The following is a 16,406-nucleotide window of genomic DNA, read 5'->3' as shown; positions in this document are numbered from 1 at the left end:
GTCTTGATGACAGTATGTACAGCTTTGTAATAGAGCTTGCAGTCTGAAGTCTGAAATTGTGATGCCACCAGCTTTGGTTTTCTTTTTCAACATTCCTTTGGCTATTCGGGGTCTTTTCTGGTTCCATACAAATTTAGGATTATTTGTTCTAGCTCTGTGAAAATAGTTAATGGTATTTTGATAGGGATTGCACTGAATGTACAGATTGCTTTAGGTAGCATAGACATTTTAACAATATTGGTTCTTCCAACACATGGGCATGGAACATTTTCCCATTTCTTGTGTCTTCCACAATTCCTTTCATGAGTGTTCTAGAGTTTTCTGAGTACAGATCCTTTGCCTCTTTGGTTAGGTTGATTCCTAGGTATCTTATGGTTTTGGGTGTAATTGTAAATGGGATTGACTCCTTAATTTCTCTTTCTTTTGTCTCGTTGTTGTATAAAAATGCAACTGATTTCTGTGCATTGATTTTATATCCTGCCACTTTGCTGAATTCCTGTTTGAGTTCTAGCAATTTTGGGGTGGTCTTTTGAGTTTTCCACATAGAGTCTCATGTCATCTGTGAAGAGTGAGAGTCTGACTTTTCTTTGCTGATTTGGATGCCTTTTATTTCTTTTTGTTGTCTGACTGTTGAGGCTAGGACTTCTGGTATTATGTTGAACAACAGTGGTGAGAGTGGACATTGCTGCTGTGTTCCTGACCTTAAGGAAAGAGCTCTGTTTTTCACCATTGAGAATGATATTCGCAGTGGGCTTTTGATAGATGGCTTTTATGATATTGAGGTATGTTCCTTCTATCCCTACAGTATGAAGAGTTTTAATCAAGAAAGGATGGTGTAGGGGCACCTGGGTGGCTCAGATGGTTAAGCATCTGCCTTTGGCTCAGGTCATGATCTCCAGGTCCTGGGATTGAGCCCCACATTGGGCTCCCAGCTCAGTGGGGAGTCTGCTTCTCCGTCTCCCTCTGTCTCTCCCCCTGCTTGTGCTTTCTCTGTCTCTTTCGAATGAATAAATAAAATCTTTTTTTTTCTTTTAAAGGATGGTGTACTTTGTCAAATGCTTTTTCTGCATCTATTGAGAGGATCATATGGTTCTTCTCCTTTCTTTAATGTAGTGTATCACATTGATTGATTTGCAGATGTTGAACCACACTTGCAGCCCAGGAATAAATCCCACTTGGTCATGGTGGAAATAATCCTTTTAATGTACTGTTGGATCCTATTGGCTAGTATCTTGGTAAGAATTTTTGCATCCATGTTCATCAGGGATATTGGTCTGTAATTCTTCTTTGTGGTGTGTTCTTTGTCTGATTTGGGGATCAAGGTAATTCTGGCCTCAGAGAAAGAGTTTGGAAGTTTTCCTTCCATTTCTATTTTTTGAAAGAGCTTCTGAAGAATAGGTATTCATTCTTTATTAAGTGTTTGGTAGAATTCCCCTGGGAAGCCATCCAGCCCTGGGCTCTTGTTCGTTGGGAAATTTTTGATTACTGCTTCAATTTCCTTGCTGGCTATGGGTCTGTTCAGGTTTTCTATTTCTTCCTGTTTCAGTTTTGGTAGTTTATACATCTCTAGCAATGCATCCATTTCTTCCAGATTGCCTAATTTATTGGTATATAGTTGCTCATAACATGTTCTTATAATTGTATTTCTTCAGTGTTGGTTGTGATCTCTCCTCTTTCATTCATGATTTTATTTATTTGGGTCATTTCTCTTTTCTTTTTGATAAGTCTGGCCAGGGGTTTATCAAGTTCTATTAATTCTTTCAAAGAACCATCTCCTAGTTTCATTTTGTTTCTATTTCATTGATTTCTGCTCTAATCTTTATTAATTCTCTTCTCCTGCTGGGTTTAGGCTATATTTGCTGTTCTTTCTCCAGCTCCTTTAGGTGTAAGGTTAGGTTGTTTCTTCAGAAAGGCTTGTATTGCTATGTACTTCCCTTTGGGACTGCCTTTGCTGCATCCCAAAGACTTTGAACAGTTGTGTTTTCATTTTTCATTTGTTTCCATGAATTTTTTTTTAATTCTTCTTTAATTTCCTGGTTGACCCATTCATTCTTTAGCAGGATGCTCTTTAGCCTGTATTTGAGTTCTTTCCAAATTTCCTCTTGTGATTGAGTTCAAGTTTCAAAGCACTGTGGTCTGAAAATATGCAACAAATAATCCCAGTCTTTTGGTACTGGTTGAGACCTGATTTGTGACCCAGTATGTGATCTATACTGGAAAGTGTTTCATGTGCACTTGAGAAGAATGTGTAGACTGTTGCTTTAGGATTGAGTGCTCTGAATATATCTGTGAAGTCCATCTGGTCCAGTGTGTCATCAAAGCCCTTCTTTCCTTGTTGATTTTCTGCTTAGATGATCTGTCCATTGCAGTGAGGGGGGTGTTAAAGTCCCTTACTATTATAAAAATATGGAACACTTCATGAATTTGCATGTCATCCTTGCACAGGGGCCATGCTAATCTCTGTATCATTCCAATTTTAGTATATATGCTGCCAAAGCAAGCACAGCATCATATCTTTGAGATATTAACATATGTTCTTTTTTCCCCCTAGCATTTCCTCAATCCCTTCCTCTTATTCAAACAAAGAAGATGCCTGAGAGGAGGGGTAAAACAAGGCAAAAGCTAGAAAAGTCTAATAGTATTTCTGGCTATGGTTTTCAAGTGCCTAAGAACTTAAATGGACAATATCTGGCGTAGAGACAAAATACTCAGAAGAAATTAAGAAAGAAAGATTCCATATCTGTCACCTTCACCTACCACCTCTACCACACACACACACAGACTAGAAATAGGTTCACTAATTGGTGATAATAGAGATTTTTGGAAGGTCCTATACAGAAGACCTGATGGGGCCAGGACCCATAGAGAGAAGGTATAATTGTGGTGAATTTAAGCAGATGAGAATACAGAAAACCCAGAGTCTCTCATGCTTCCTTACTCCCAAAGTTTGACATAGAAACAGCAAAAATTTTCCTGTATCCTACCCACTCAACTCCACAAGATTGGCACAGAAGTAAGAGAAAGAGATGGAGAAGTTAAGAGAGCCAGGTAGACACAAACAGGAGAATTTTAGACTATCTTGACTCAACTGACTAAAACTCTTGGTCATTTGACATGCACTAAATCTTTCTTCTGGAGAAAAAAAATGAACTTGGCTAAGATGGACTGTCATTTGCAGAGTGCAGGACCACAAAACTTGAGCCATTTTATTCCCAAAAGATAATCTGTATATATTACAAAAGGAGTGAAAAAAGCAAGGGATTATTGACAAAGCCTTTACATCTATTCATAAGAATTCTTATACGCCTGTGTATCAGTTATCTATTGCTGCAATAACAAATTATTCCCAAACTTAATGGCTTAAAATTATAATAATTATTTATTATCTCACACAGTTTCTGTAGGTCAAGAATTTCAGAGTGGCTTAGCTATGTCATTTTGGCTCAGACTCTCTCATGAGTTAAAATGTCAACTAAGAATACACTCATCTGACACCTTGTAAGTCTGGAATATCTAACTTCCAAGGTGGCTCACTCACATGACTAGCAAGTTCACCTTGGCTATTGGCGATTGTCTTCAGTTCCTCTCCTCCACAGAGCTGCTTGAGAATTCTCAAAACATGGTGGCTGGCTTCCCTGGGGAGAGAGATTGAAGAGAAGACAAGGCAGAAGCCACAATATCTTTTATGACCAAGCTTCAGAAATTGTACATTGTTATTTCCCCCAAGATCCTATTGGTTACACAGGTCAAATCTACTGATTATGGGAGAAGATCATGTAAGATCAAGAATGCCAGAAGGAATAGCTCATGAGGCACCACACCTTGCTACTTCATAATATTTCCACTACAGAATAGAGGAAGGTTGCCCCAAACAAAAAAGGGGCATTCTAACAAATGTCATCCCTGCCAATCATCTCAGATATAAAAGAGAAAGGCAGTACACCTCACTGTCAAAAGGAAGCAGTGTTTTTTGAACTTAACTCTGAATGAAATTTTTGTCCATTTCCTAAAGACAAGGCATAATAGGGATATGGAAAGATTCATCTTTGTTGCTTAGACCAAAAAAATAAAACATGAAACCTCATTAGTAAAGCACTGGGAAACCAGTGTGTGGATATATCTGATTTTTATTTAATTTTATTTTCAACAGAAAATAAAAGAGGCATAGCTATAAAAACTCTTCCAATTAATGTCTGTTTCCTAAAATCCTAACCTACTCATTGCTTTATGAAAATAACCAACTAAATTAGAATCTGGCAAGGAGAATGGAGTTTTTCCTGATCTCTGTCCAAAGAATTATAAGCAGCAACTGGTGTGTACCAATTACTAAGGGAGAGTTTGTCCACTCCCACCTCTGTCATTATGTAAGCCCCCAAAACCTGTGTATAACCCTGGAAAGGTAGGTAAAACCCAAATAGCACAATGAAGGCTTAAGCTAAATTAAGACACAGAAAGACAATGTAGGTTATATTTCTTTCACACATATTCAAAATACCCACTACCCATGGATTCTGATAAAAATCGAACCAATGCTTAAAGTAGAAGACAAAAATATCACTAATTTTATCTACATGAAACAAAACAATTTGGAAACTTAATCCATTTAGTCACTCCACTTAGTCAACTCAATTTATTTTTTTTTAAAGATTTTACTTTATTTTATTTTATTTGAGAGAGAGAGAGTGCACGAACAGGGTGAAGGGCAGAGACAGAGGGAGAAGGACAAGTAGACTCCCCGTGGAGCAGGGAGCCTGATCCCAGGACCCTGAGATCATGACCTGAGCCAAAGTTAGACGCTTAACCGACTCAGCCACCCAGGTGCCCCTAGTCAACTCAAATAAAAAAAAAATCTTCAAAGAAGGTTTTAAACAAAATTATATTGTAGGGTCTTATTTCTATTAAGAATAATAACAATAATAAAATAAATCACTTGTATGTTAAGCACTATACTAGGCATATTTTTTTATTTGTCTTGAAAAAAACTGAGAATTGTGCATTATTATTTATAATTTTCACATGTGAAATCTGAGAGTCAGAAAGGTTAAATAACTTACCCAAGAATATTTAGTAAAGCCAGGGTTGAAATTCCTGACTCCAAAACCTGTGTTCACTACACTCAGCTTATGATCACCAATAAAGTAGTCTCCTTTTTTAACACAAGGCAAATATAAAATATTTTGAAAAAAATATTGACTACAGAAATATCTTATATATAACACAGAAAGAGAAAAAAATTGACCATCATTATCAAGTCTAACAAGTACCCACTATGCCCAAAATACTCTAAGAATTTAAAAATAATAATAAAAACATATTTCCAAAATTGAGCAGTGTGGCATGATAATAGCAGTGAGATGGAACATGACACCTAAAATGAAAAATTTCTTACCACACAGTGGGCTCTGTAGTCCAAGGTATTGACTGCAAAACTGCTCAGACCAGACATAAGGGAAAAGGTCTACTAATTAGCTCTAAGAGAAAACCTTAGATGTCTTCATTTTATAAAATATTCTTCATCTACCATATTTCCTTATTCTCATCTAGTTACAACTATCAGAAGGAAAATTTAACTTTGAGACTTTTGAACACTTGTGATTGTTAGCCAAGGGTCTCTTTATCCATGTTTTTAGAGAAACCAAGTCACAAGAAGTCAACTCTGCCCAAGCCATTCAAATGGAGTAAGCCAAAGAATTTTGCCTGATGTCTTCAAGTACAGTATTTTACTTGTCCTTGTAACATAGTCATATACCCAAAGTTTCCTAGTCCTTTGGAAAAGGAGATAGTATATATATACATATATATATTAAAATTATAAAACAATGCAGAGGTTTATTATTTTAGTAGTACATAGAATTTGGAGTTAATATTAATCTACTCATGATTATATAGAATTACTATTTTAGTACTTCATTCTGTGTAGCTATATCACTGCTCAGAAATTTTTTTATTCAAGTATAATTAATATACTGTGTTATATTAGTTTCAGGTGTACAATGTAATGATTCAACAATTCTATCCATTGCTCAGTGCTCATCATGATAAATGTACTCTTAATCCCCCTATTTCACCCACACCCCCACTCACCTTCCCTCCCACCAGTTTGTTCTGTATAGTAAAGGTCTGGTTTTTTTGTTTGTCTCCGTTTTTCTTTGTTCATTTGCTTTGTTTCTTAAATTCCACACACAGGTGAAATCACATGGTATTTGTCTTTCTCTGATTGACTAATTTCACTTAGCATTATACCCTCTAGGTCCGTCCATGTTTTGCAAATGACAAGATTTCACTTTTTTATGGCTGAGTAATATTTCATTATGTATATATACCACATCTTCTTTATCCTTCCATCTACTGATGGACACTTGGGCTGCTTCCATAGTTTGCTATAGTAAATAATGCTGGAATAAACATAGAGGTGCATATATCTTTTCAATTAGTGTTTTCATTTTCTTTGGGTAAATACCCAGTAGTGAAATTACTGGATCATCTGGTAATTCTGTTTTTGATTTTTTGAGGAATCTTCATACTGTTTTCCACAGTGACTACACCAGCTAGCATTCCCACCAACAATGCAAAAGGATTCCTTTTTGTCCACATTCTCACCAACACTAATTATTTCTTGTTGGTTTTGATTTTAGCCATTCTGTCAGGTGTATGGTAGTATCTCATTGTGGTTTTGATTTGCATTTCCCTGATAATGAGTGATGTTGATCATCTTTTCATGTTTCTGTTGACCATCTGTATGCCTTGTTTGGAAAAATGTCTATTCAGGTCCTCTGCCCTTTTTTTTTTTTTTAAGATTTATTTATTTATTTGAGAGAGAGAGAGCAGGGGGAGGAGCAGAGGGAGAAGGAGAGAGAATCTTCACGCAGCTCCCTGCTGAATGAAGAGCCTGACACAGGGCTGGATCCCAGGACCCTCGGCTGAAATCAAGAGTCAGCCACTTAACCAACTAAGCCATCCAGGTGCCTTCTTCTGCCCATTTTTAATTGGATTATTTGGGTTTTTTTGCTATTGAGTTGTATAAATTCTTTATATATTTTGGATATTAACCCCTTATTAGATACATTATTTGCAAACATCTTCTCCCATTTAGTAGGTTGTCTTTTTGTTTTGTTGATGCTTTCCTTCACTCAAAAGCTTTCTATTTTGGTGTAGTCCCAATAGTTTATTTTTGCTTTTGTTCCCCTTGCTTGAGGAGACGTATCTAGAAAAATGTTGCTGATATCAAAGAGATTGCTGCCTATGTTTTCTTCTAGGAATTTTACAGTTCAGGTCTCACATTTAGGTCCTTATACCTTTTTGAGTTTATTTTTATATATGGTATTAGAAAGTGGTCCAGTTTTCCCAACACCATTTGTTGAAGAGACTGTCTTTTCCCCATTGTATCTTCTTGCTTCCTTTGTGATAGATTAATTGACCATATAAGTGTGGGTTTATTTCTGGTCTCTCTATTCTATTCTATTGACTTATGTGTCTATTTTTGTGCCAGTACCATACTGTTTTGATTACTACAGCTTTGTAGTACATCTTAGAACCTGGGACTGTGATACCTCCAGCTTTGTTTTTCTTTTTCAAAATTGCTTTGGCTATTTGGTTGGGTTTTTTTTGTTTTGCTTTGTTTTTTGTTTCCACATAAATTTTAGGATTATTTGTTCTAGTTCTGTGAAAAATACTGTTGGTATTTTGATAGGGATTGCATTAAATTTGTAGATTGCTTTGGCTAGAATGGACATTTTAATATATTTGTTTCTCCAATCCATGCACATGGAACATATTTCATTTGTTTATGCCATCTTTAATTTCATTCATCAGTGTTTTATAGTTTTTGGAGTGCAGGTCTTTCACCTCCTTGGTTAAGTTTATTCCTAAGTATTTTGTTCTTCTTAGTGCAACTGTAAATGAGATTGTTTTATTATTTTCTCTTTCTGTTACTTCATTATTAGTACATAGAAATGCAACTAGTTTTTGTATATTAATTTTATATCCTATGACTTTCCTGAATTCATCTATTAGTACTAGTAGTTTTTTAGTGGAATTTTTAGGATTTTCTATATACAGTACCATGTCATCTGCAAATAGTTAAAGTTTTACCTCTTCCTTACAATTTGGATGCCTTTTATTGATTGATTTTTTTAAAATATGGAACACTTCACGTATTTGTATGTCTTCCATGCACAGAGGCCATGCTAATGTTCCCTGTATCATTTCAATTTTTTAGTATATGGCTGTAGAAGCAAGCACTGTTTCTTCATCTTGTCTGAATGCTGTGGCTAGGACTTCCAGTACTATGTTGAATAAAAGGGGTAAGAGTACACATCCTTGTCTTGTTCCTGATCTTAGAGGAAAAGCTCTCAGGTTTTCTACATTGAGTATGATGTTAGCTGTGGGTTTTTCGTCTTTGGCCTTTATTATGTTGAGGTATGTTCCCTCTAAATCTACTTTGTTGACAGTTTTTTATCATGAATGGATGTTGTACTTTGTCAAATGCTTTTTCTGCATCCACTGAAATGATCACATGGTTTTTATCCTTTCTCTTCTTAATGTGATGTATGATGTAGCTTGATTTGTAAATATAGAAGCACTCTTGCATCTCTGGGATAAATCCCATTTGATTGAGGAGAATGATTTTTTTTAAATGTATTGTTGGATTGAGTTTGCTAGAATTTTGTGGACGATTTTTGCATCTACATTCATCAGAGATATTGGCCTGTAGTTTACTTTTTTTAATAGTGTCACTGTTCAGAAATTTTTGAAATGGCTTTTTGCAAATTGGAAAGAAGAGGGGTGGCTGCAGGAAATATTTCTTAAGTTGTTAGAATTCCATTCTCAGATGACTTCTTTTTAGACTGCTGTACCTCACCAGCAGCAGGCTGGCTCTGATGAGAAAACAAAAATAATTATGCAATTATTATGAAACTCTGTGTTCAAAGGTACTTTTTACTTCACAAATGGCAGGGGAGTGGGTAGGGAACCAGTCTCCTTGTCTCATGTAATTTCCTCCAAAGCATCTGAAGACATATAAGAAAGTTTATAGCATTGGTTCAATGTGCATCCAAGATTTTCTTACTCTTAACGGTCAGATTCACTGTGCAGTTTAATAGCCAAAATCCTTCCCACAAAATAAGAAAAGGACTGAAATGCCACCAGAAACTCAAAACAGCTTTTGGAAAAGTGAAAAAATTTAAAGTTTAGCACATTTATGTCTTATTTCACTATCTTCAGTGTTTTGAAAAATACTAAAAGCAGAATTAATACTCAAAATCCCACCATGAAAAGGTTTCCTGTTTTTAAGTTTACTGAAAATACTGAAGTTCCTTTTGTAGGATGGCTTTCATCGGTATTAAAGAGACAACAGATATGACTGCATTTTAAATATCATGCAAATTCCTCAATTATTTGGATTTTTTAATCTCTTGGAAGTGCCACTACCTATACAAATGTGATTTTATTTTATTAGATGTCCCTAGACTTTCAATAGAATCTAGAATAGAAGTAGATAGAGTTTCAATTTCCTTATTTAAAGTGCTTTCTCTAATTCTTACATTCAACAGAAGACTAATGCAAATAGAGCCAAGGGTTACAAGGAACCCTTAACAGGCCAGGAAAGAATCCCAGGGTGTGCTTATTGGTTTTTCCCAACCACTTTCTTTACAGGTTCATTTCACGTCTGATCTTACACCTTGGAAAAAATACAGGTCTGAAGGGTCACTTGAATGAGAGATTTTCCTCTTTATAACACCAATAGAAATTGAGGGCTTTGATATTGTTATGGAAATGACTCTTTGTAAATAGGGCTCAAAGGCCTATTTCAAACCAGTATGAGCTGGAACAATGTTTTCTTTTTCTTTTCAGGTTATGAGATTGGAGTATGTGTAGAGAGAAACTCTGGTCAAGATAGTGGGAGGAAATGGGGGGAAAAGGTGTGCCTGAGAGAATTCCTCTCACTTAATGTCCGCAAGTTGTATAGGACAGCTTTATTCAAAAAAAGATGTTTGTCTTTTCCTTCAGGTGCACAAAGACACAGCCTGTTGAGAAGTGGAGAGGAAAGGTAGGAAAAATATGAAAGAAAAAATGCAACGGGTCATTAGTCTCTTATCCTCAGTTTTAAAAAGGCAAGTTTCATCCTGGAAATTATGACACACACAAACTTAAAAAAAATTTCTACTTTTCAAAGCAAGTAATTGATTTTTTTTTTAAGTAGGATTTGAGAAAGAAATAATGTTTCAGCAAATATTTAAATACCCAATTAAATCAGTGTTTGCTTTGGTGTTTGTATCATGTAGAACCTTATTTTCTTTTAACAAAATGCAAAAAAATAAAACCTTTATTTCCCTTAAAAAAAAAAAAAAGAATAGATTGAAGACAGGGAAGTGATAATGAACTGTTGCTTTAAAAAATATTCACCCTCATACTGAGACTATTAAATTGGATTTCAGATTTTAGGATCTCAATGTTATCTTAATTTCTAGCCTTCTTAGCAGTATTTAAAAATAAAAATGCAAGGGTCTTCCCCACTTCATACAAATCAAAAATTTTTGGAGAAACAAACATAGAGAAAAGTCCCTGGATTTAAGCTTTGAGGACAATTTAAAGCTAATAATTTGATTACTGGTGCAAAGCATGGTATTTTCAAAGTCACAATATAGTTCGTATCCTGCCCCTCACTTTAAGGGCACATCCTTTTATAAAACACTCTATTGACTTTTTTAATATTTGTTCTTTGAGTCCAGGGAGCAAGTGAAGGAAGACTTCTCTAGTTTTTCACAGCATCGATGCATCCATCAACACCTCCTTGAACTTTGAAAAAAAGTTAATGTCTTGTCACTGCTAAATAAGCTTGGGAAATATTTCTGTTGGTCACCTACTGTGTGGCAACTGAGACTGTCTAAAAAGCATTTAATAAAGCATCTTAGAATGAGAGATAATGAACAGTTACTACTGAATTTTAACATAGGGGAGTTCCATTTTAAAAGTAGCCCAGCTTAATGGAGTGAGTATCTGAATTAATTCAAATTACACTACCTTATGCCCAAAGGCAACTAACTCAGATCATATGGAAGCAATCCTTCCAGGTGGAGTTGGTAGTACTTGGACATTTAGGTGAGAGTACTCTGTTTCTGCAAGAAAATAAAATCTGCAACTGGCTTCTAGCTTCACTTTTAATTTATTTGCATCCACCCTGGTGAAAGAATAAGAGTGATTTGCTATTCTCTCTATTCAAAGACATGTCTTCTATTTAGAGGCACATTCATAAATGTTTGAGAAGTACACTTTTAACATTAATCAAGAAATTACATAAAATGAACTGAGTGTAACCTCTATTGAAGATTAATATTCAATACATAGCACCTATAAAGATAATATGATTCTCTCTTCAACAATATAAAAACAATATAAAGCACTGAGTAGGGCACCTGGGTGGCTCAGATGGTTAAGCACCCACCTTTCGCTCAGGTCATGATCTCATGGTCCCTGCTCAGCGGTCCTTCTCCCTCTACTGTTGTCCTCTCTCACTCTGTCAAAAATAAATAAATAAAATCTTGTGTTTTTGTTTTTTTTTTAAATCTCTAGTAGTTCACAAGAAAGAAAGAAAGGTTAAGAAAAGAAAAGAAAGAAAAAGAAAGATTGCTCCTATTTTCCAAAATGGGGATTAGGCAATATAAGAAAAATAACTTTCCAAAGACATAAAGATTGGAATTAAGATTCATGAAACTCTCAAATCCTAGATACTTCTGATGCTGAATTAAATTTCTCTCTGAAAGAGTATGAGTCATTTCCTAGAAGCCTCATGCCAATATAAGGACTTAGGAAAAGGTGGGAAAATGGGGCCTTTTAAAAAAAGCTGATCTTGTAATGAGCAATAACAGAAATTCCTCTTGTATGAAAAAGTCAAATACAGTCTCCAGTGTCAAAGACCTTGAGCTTAATCCTATTATTCAATCAAATCTAAATAGGGTAAAATCTTAATTTTGTGTAGTTCTTCATAGTTTACAAAGTTTTTTCAGTAATTCTATCCCTTTAGCTATGTATTTTCTTCATAGCAATTGTCGATACCTGACATATTAGACATTTGCTTATTTCTTTATTATCTTTCTCCTACTGCTAAAATGTAAGCTCCATAAAAGCAGGGATGTTAGCCTGCATTGTTCACTTCTATATCCCCCACACCCACAGCAATGCTTGGTGCATCGTAGACAATGGGTATTTGTTGAATGAATAAATGAGATAAATAAAATGGATAAACACTACTGCATTTGAGCCTTGAAACTCCCAGAGAAAAAGACATATATTTCTCACCCTTTTTACAGATGAGAAAACCAAGACTCAAAACAGTATATTATTTATAATAGTATGAACAGTTAAGTGGGGAGAGTCAGAGTCATAATTAGAAAGATCCAGGTCCATTACAGTACTACTTTTTGCTGACTTGTGGAAAGGGACAAGATTATGGGTAGTCAAAGATTACCACTTTTCATGAAGATTGATGCAAGAGAGAAAAAAATGAATAAATTCACATCCTTCTCTAAAACCACAGCTGTCAACCTTTCTCAGCCTTCTTTCCTCTCTGATCACTTCCTAAATTAAATTCCCCTGCTGATATGTTTGTTGCCTCAGCACCCACTTTGTGCTTATGATTTCCCTCCTGGTATCTTCTCTTCCTACAGATATCATTTATTGAGCCCCTTTTACACAACGTTAGGCATTTTTCACTGCCCCCTCACAACCAGGAAACTGCAGATCTATCAGGCTTCAAAGCCAGACTCTTTCCCCACCAGACTGCCTCCATGGAAGACCCTGATCCTTAGAGGCAGCTCTTGGGAGGCCCACAACAGCACCCACCATCCCCCTTGACAAGTGAACTCAGCAAAAACTTGACCCTATACTGGTTAGCTGCAGGGGTGCTGTGGTATATGAGTAAAACACAGGCAACAGGACCCTGATTATTAGCACATGCCCTGACAGGTTAGAGGTATCTGAACCCACCCAGCCCAGGATTTGATTTACAATTGTAACGAGAAAGAAGGTAATAATCCAGCCAGTAGTTATTTTGCAGGACTCAGTCCCCGATGTAAATGGTTGGATCAACTTTATCTTTCTCCTTCACCAGCTACACCAAAACATTTTTGTTAAGATATGCTATCCTTTATTTCCACCCCCTGCTCTTTCTTTCCTTTTCTTCTTAGTGAAACACTAAGTTCATTCCTTTTAGAGCTAGTAGCAGCTATAGCAGGCGACCCTTGTGATTCTCATGTCCTTCCTAACAGCCAGTTCTGCCTCTAAACTTGTGCCTCACATTTTCATTAGAGTCAAATATGGTGCCTTCTAAACAATGGCTGAAGAAAAAGGGTGGAGAGACACAGATATTTCAGTAATCAGGTTTCTGTCATTGAAAATGCCTATCAGACCATAAGAATAAATTCTTTCTGAACCTGACTTTTAGTTACTAACATTTTGTGAAGTCATTTGAGAGAAGACCCAAGTTAAATAAACAGGTTCACTGGTGGACTTATGACACTGGGCAAGCACGATATACTTGCTTGGTATAAGGCCAAGTTCTGGGCTCTTGGGAGCTTTAGAAGAGTGTCCTAGGACAGGTCTGATCTCAGGATATTTCTTTCAATTGTTAAACAGTATGTGCTGCATTGAGCTTTAGTCTAGACAAGATGGAAATGATGCTAAGGCTATTCATCAGCAAAGATGAACCACAGGATTCAAACAACAGAATAAGCCCTGCCAGTCAAAGGGTCAGAGAGATGGGAAGGACAGGGAATTGGGATCCTTCTTGAGAATGAGTCCAAATACCCATGGCTAGGAAGATGCCTGGAATTCTTACATCTGCAGATGATGGAGACATTAGAGAACACTTGTATCATGTTTGTGCCGGATACAAGGCAAAGAACCACTTTATATTTGAGTCATTGCTTTTTTCTTACTCCATTTTAGACAAATTTTGTTTAGGGAAGACCAATTAGTCCACATAGACCTCAATCGATATTAATTTTAGTTGCTTATGGAGGCCAGTGTGATGAAACCTACATTTATTTTTTTAAAGATTTATTTATTTATTTTAGAGAGAGAGACTGAGAGACTGGGGTGGTGGATGGGGAAGGGAGGAGGAGAAAGAGTCTTAAGCAGACTCTGAACTAAGCACACAGCCCTATGTGGGGCTCGATCTCAAGACCCTGTGATCATGACCTGTGCCGAAACCAAGTTGGACACCTAACCGACTGCACCACCCAGGTGCCCCAATACCTATATTTAAACAAACAAACAAACAAACCAGGCCCCATTCCCTAGCTATTCTCACTTAATTGGTCAACAATGGAATCTTGGAATCCATTTTTTTCTTAAGCTCCTTCAGGTGATTCTAACGTGTAGCAGCCAAGGTTGAAAGCACTAACCTGATAAAAATAGCAGTTTTCTAAATAGCAGATTTAGTAAATGTCCCTAAGTTTATAATAACCTCATAATGATTTAAAAAAAAAAAAAAGACAACATGTGGTTAGGTTGTGGTGATGATGAATATTTACCTACAAGAGTCATGGAAAATAAAAACCCTTCCTAGTATTACACCAATGGGTGATTGAGAAATAGCCATTCAGAAAGTTTTAAGAATGGGTACCTGAAGATGTCATGGGACATAGTTGTCTTACCAGCCCTAAATTATTTACATCTAGACACATTAGTGAGAAAGAAATATCTCATTTAAATCATTTTTATTTTATTTTTTGTTACTTGCAGCAGTGATTAACTGCTAATAAATCCTGCTAATAAATTAACTGCTAATAAATCATTCATCAGCATGTCTATCTATCAAACAAAGAAGGACTGCCTATGAGTGAGGACAACACAGAAAAAAGTAAAGCAAAAAGAAAAAGAATTCTGTTGATATAATCTGAATCAATAGATCTTGCCATGCCTGAAGTCATACTACCTTTCCATTTTTCAGTTACGTAAGTGAACCTATTTATTTTTTAAAGATATTTTGAGTTTCTGTCATTTGAAAAAAAAAAAAAAAGGACCAGATCAATCTAGCAATCTTCAGGAAACCTGTTCTCAATAATGTATATGACATTATTTTGATCAATTATGGGCTATGGAATTGGGAGTAGGAACCAACTTGTTCAGACCTCCAGATTCTCAAGCGACAGTTAGATCTAAACTGACATCTAGATTACATTAGCATCCACATTATTCCTTTACCATGGCATCTTATTTTTATTATTTTAAAATACCACATGGGATTTGAGTGACATCTAAGAGTTAAGACATTTCGCTGGAAAATGGCAATTTAGGGAGATTTCAAATTACAGGAGAGATTGAAAAGATTTTGAAGTATGGGACTGGAGGTAGGAGACCAGTTTTAAGTAGGAATTGAGGGCCTCATGGCACAGGGCATAAATAGGAAGGTTTCACAAAGTTAAGAAAACCAATTTAATCACTAGCTTTAACATATTTATGTCCTACTGGGATCTTATATTAGTAAAGTGCTTTGTAGTTCATGACATATTTTCACCTGTTATCTCATTTGATACCTAGCAATAATTATTTGGAGTAAGCAAAGTGCGTAACTAGTTTCAGCATTTTACACAAACGGAAACTGAAGCTCAGTGTGATTATGGGTCCTGTCCAAAATTACATGGGTGTCAGAGAGGGGTCAGACTCCAGATTTTCAGATTAGCAGTCCAGTATTGATATAGCAAGTCTCTCTGTACACAGAGATCCACGTATAAACAAAGTTTTATTTTCAGCAACTTCGTTTGTTAATTCTACTTCATTGCTCATTGTTTTCTTCTCACTTATGACCTCTCCTGAGTAGTGATACGGGCTAAAAGATAGAACTTCATCCTGAGATGAATCTTCTTTATAATGTAGTATTAGAACCAAGGGGTGTGTGTGTGTGTGTGTGTGTGTGTGTGTGTGTGTGTGCGTGTTTATTGAGGGACAGAAGACAGGAATTACCAAACAATGACAAAAAAACCCAACCTTGAGTCCCACAGAATGAATTTATGTTAATTTTTCAAAACTTTTCTTCTGCTCAGTGCCTCCTACAAAATGAGATCACCTCTCAATCATTCTTGTACCATCTCAAGGAGCCATGGGAAAAGAAAGGAAGTTGCTTTTAGACAGTGTCTTATTCAAGCAAACGGAAATGGTTTCTGAACCACAGAAAACAAATAAACATGCCTCTCCCTGGAACTTCACTAGTGTTTGCCTGTTGTCTGGCACTAAGAAATGTACTTTAAAATAATGGTGCAGTGTGTGCCTGGAGATTCTGAATGCTAGTGGGGCTATCTGAACTCTAGAAGAAGAGGATGTTGACTATGTCTAGGACCACTGAGCTTGGACCAATTCCCAAGGGCTGGGTGTGAAACCACATGCTAAATGTCTTTCCATACAGCAAA

At 36.2% G+C, this 16,406-nt stretch overlaps 1 long non-coding RNA gene and 2 other non-coding genes across 3 annotated transcripts in view; all 3 read right to left on the bottom strand.

Annotated features, from left to right (window-relative positions):
- Positions 1 to 16,406, bottom strand: part of LOC123860274 (uncharacterized) — a 352,027-nt gene that overhangs the window by 25,677 nt on the left and 309,944 nt on the right. Inside the window, exon 12 of the long non-coding RNA XR_010413163.1 lies at positions 11,444 to 11,515. This is a non-coding gene — a long non-coding RNA (uncharacterized LOC123860274). The remainder of the gene's footprint in view (positions 1 to 11,443; positions 11,516 to 16,406) is intronic.
- On the bottom strand, positions 2,401 to 2,504 carry LOC123836362 (U6 spliceosomal RNA). The gene has a single exon (XR_006788949.1). It is a non-coding gene; the product is annotated as a U6 spliceosomal RNA (small nuclear RNA).
- LOC123836517 (U6 spliceosomal RNA) lies at positions 8,134 to 8,239 on the bottom strand. Its single transcript, XR_006788975.1, has one exon. It is a non-coding gene; the product is annotated as a U6 spliceosomal RNA (small nuclear RNA).

Source organism: Mirounga angustirostris, unplaced genomic scaffold (assembly GCF_029215605.1).
Source record: "Mirounga angustirostris isolate CCGP_5_RB_7025 unplaced genomic scaffold, mMirAng1.0.hap1 SCAF_7, whole genome shotgun sequence".
In the NCBI taxonomy this organism is placed as follows: Eukaryota; Metazoa; Chordata; class Mammalia; order Carnivora; family Phocidae; genus Mirounga; species Mirounga angustirostris.
This window is presented reverse-complemented; position numbering and strand designations above follow the sequence as displayed.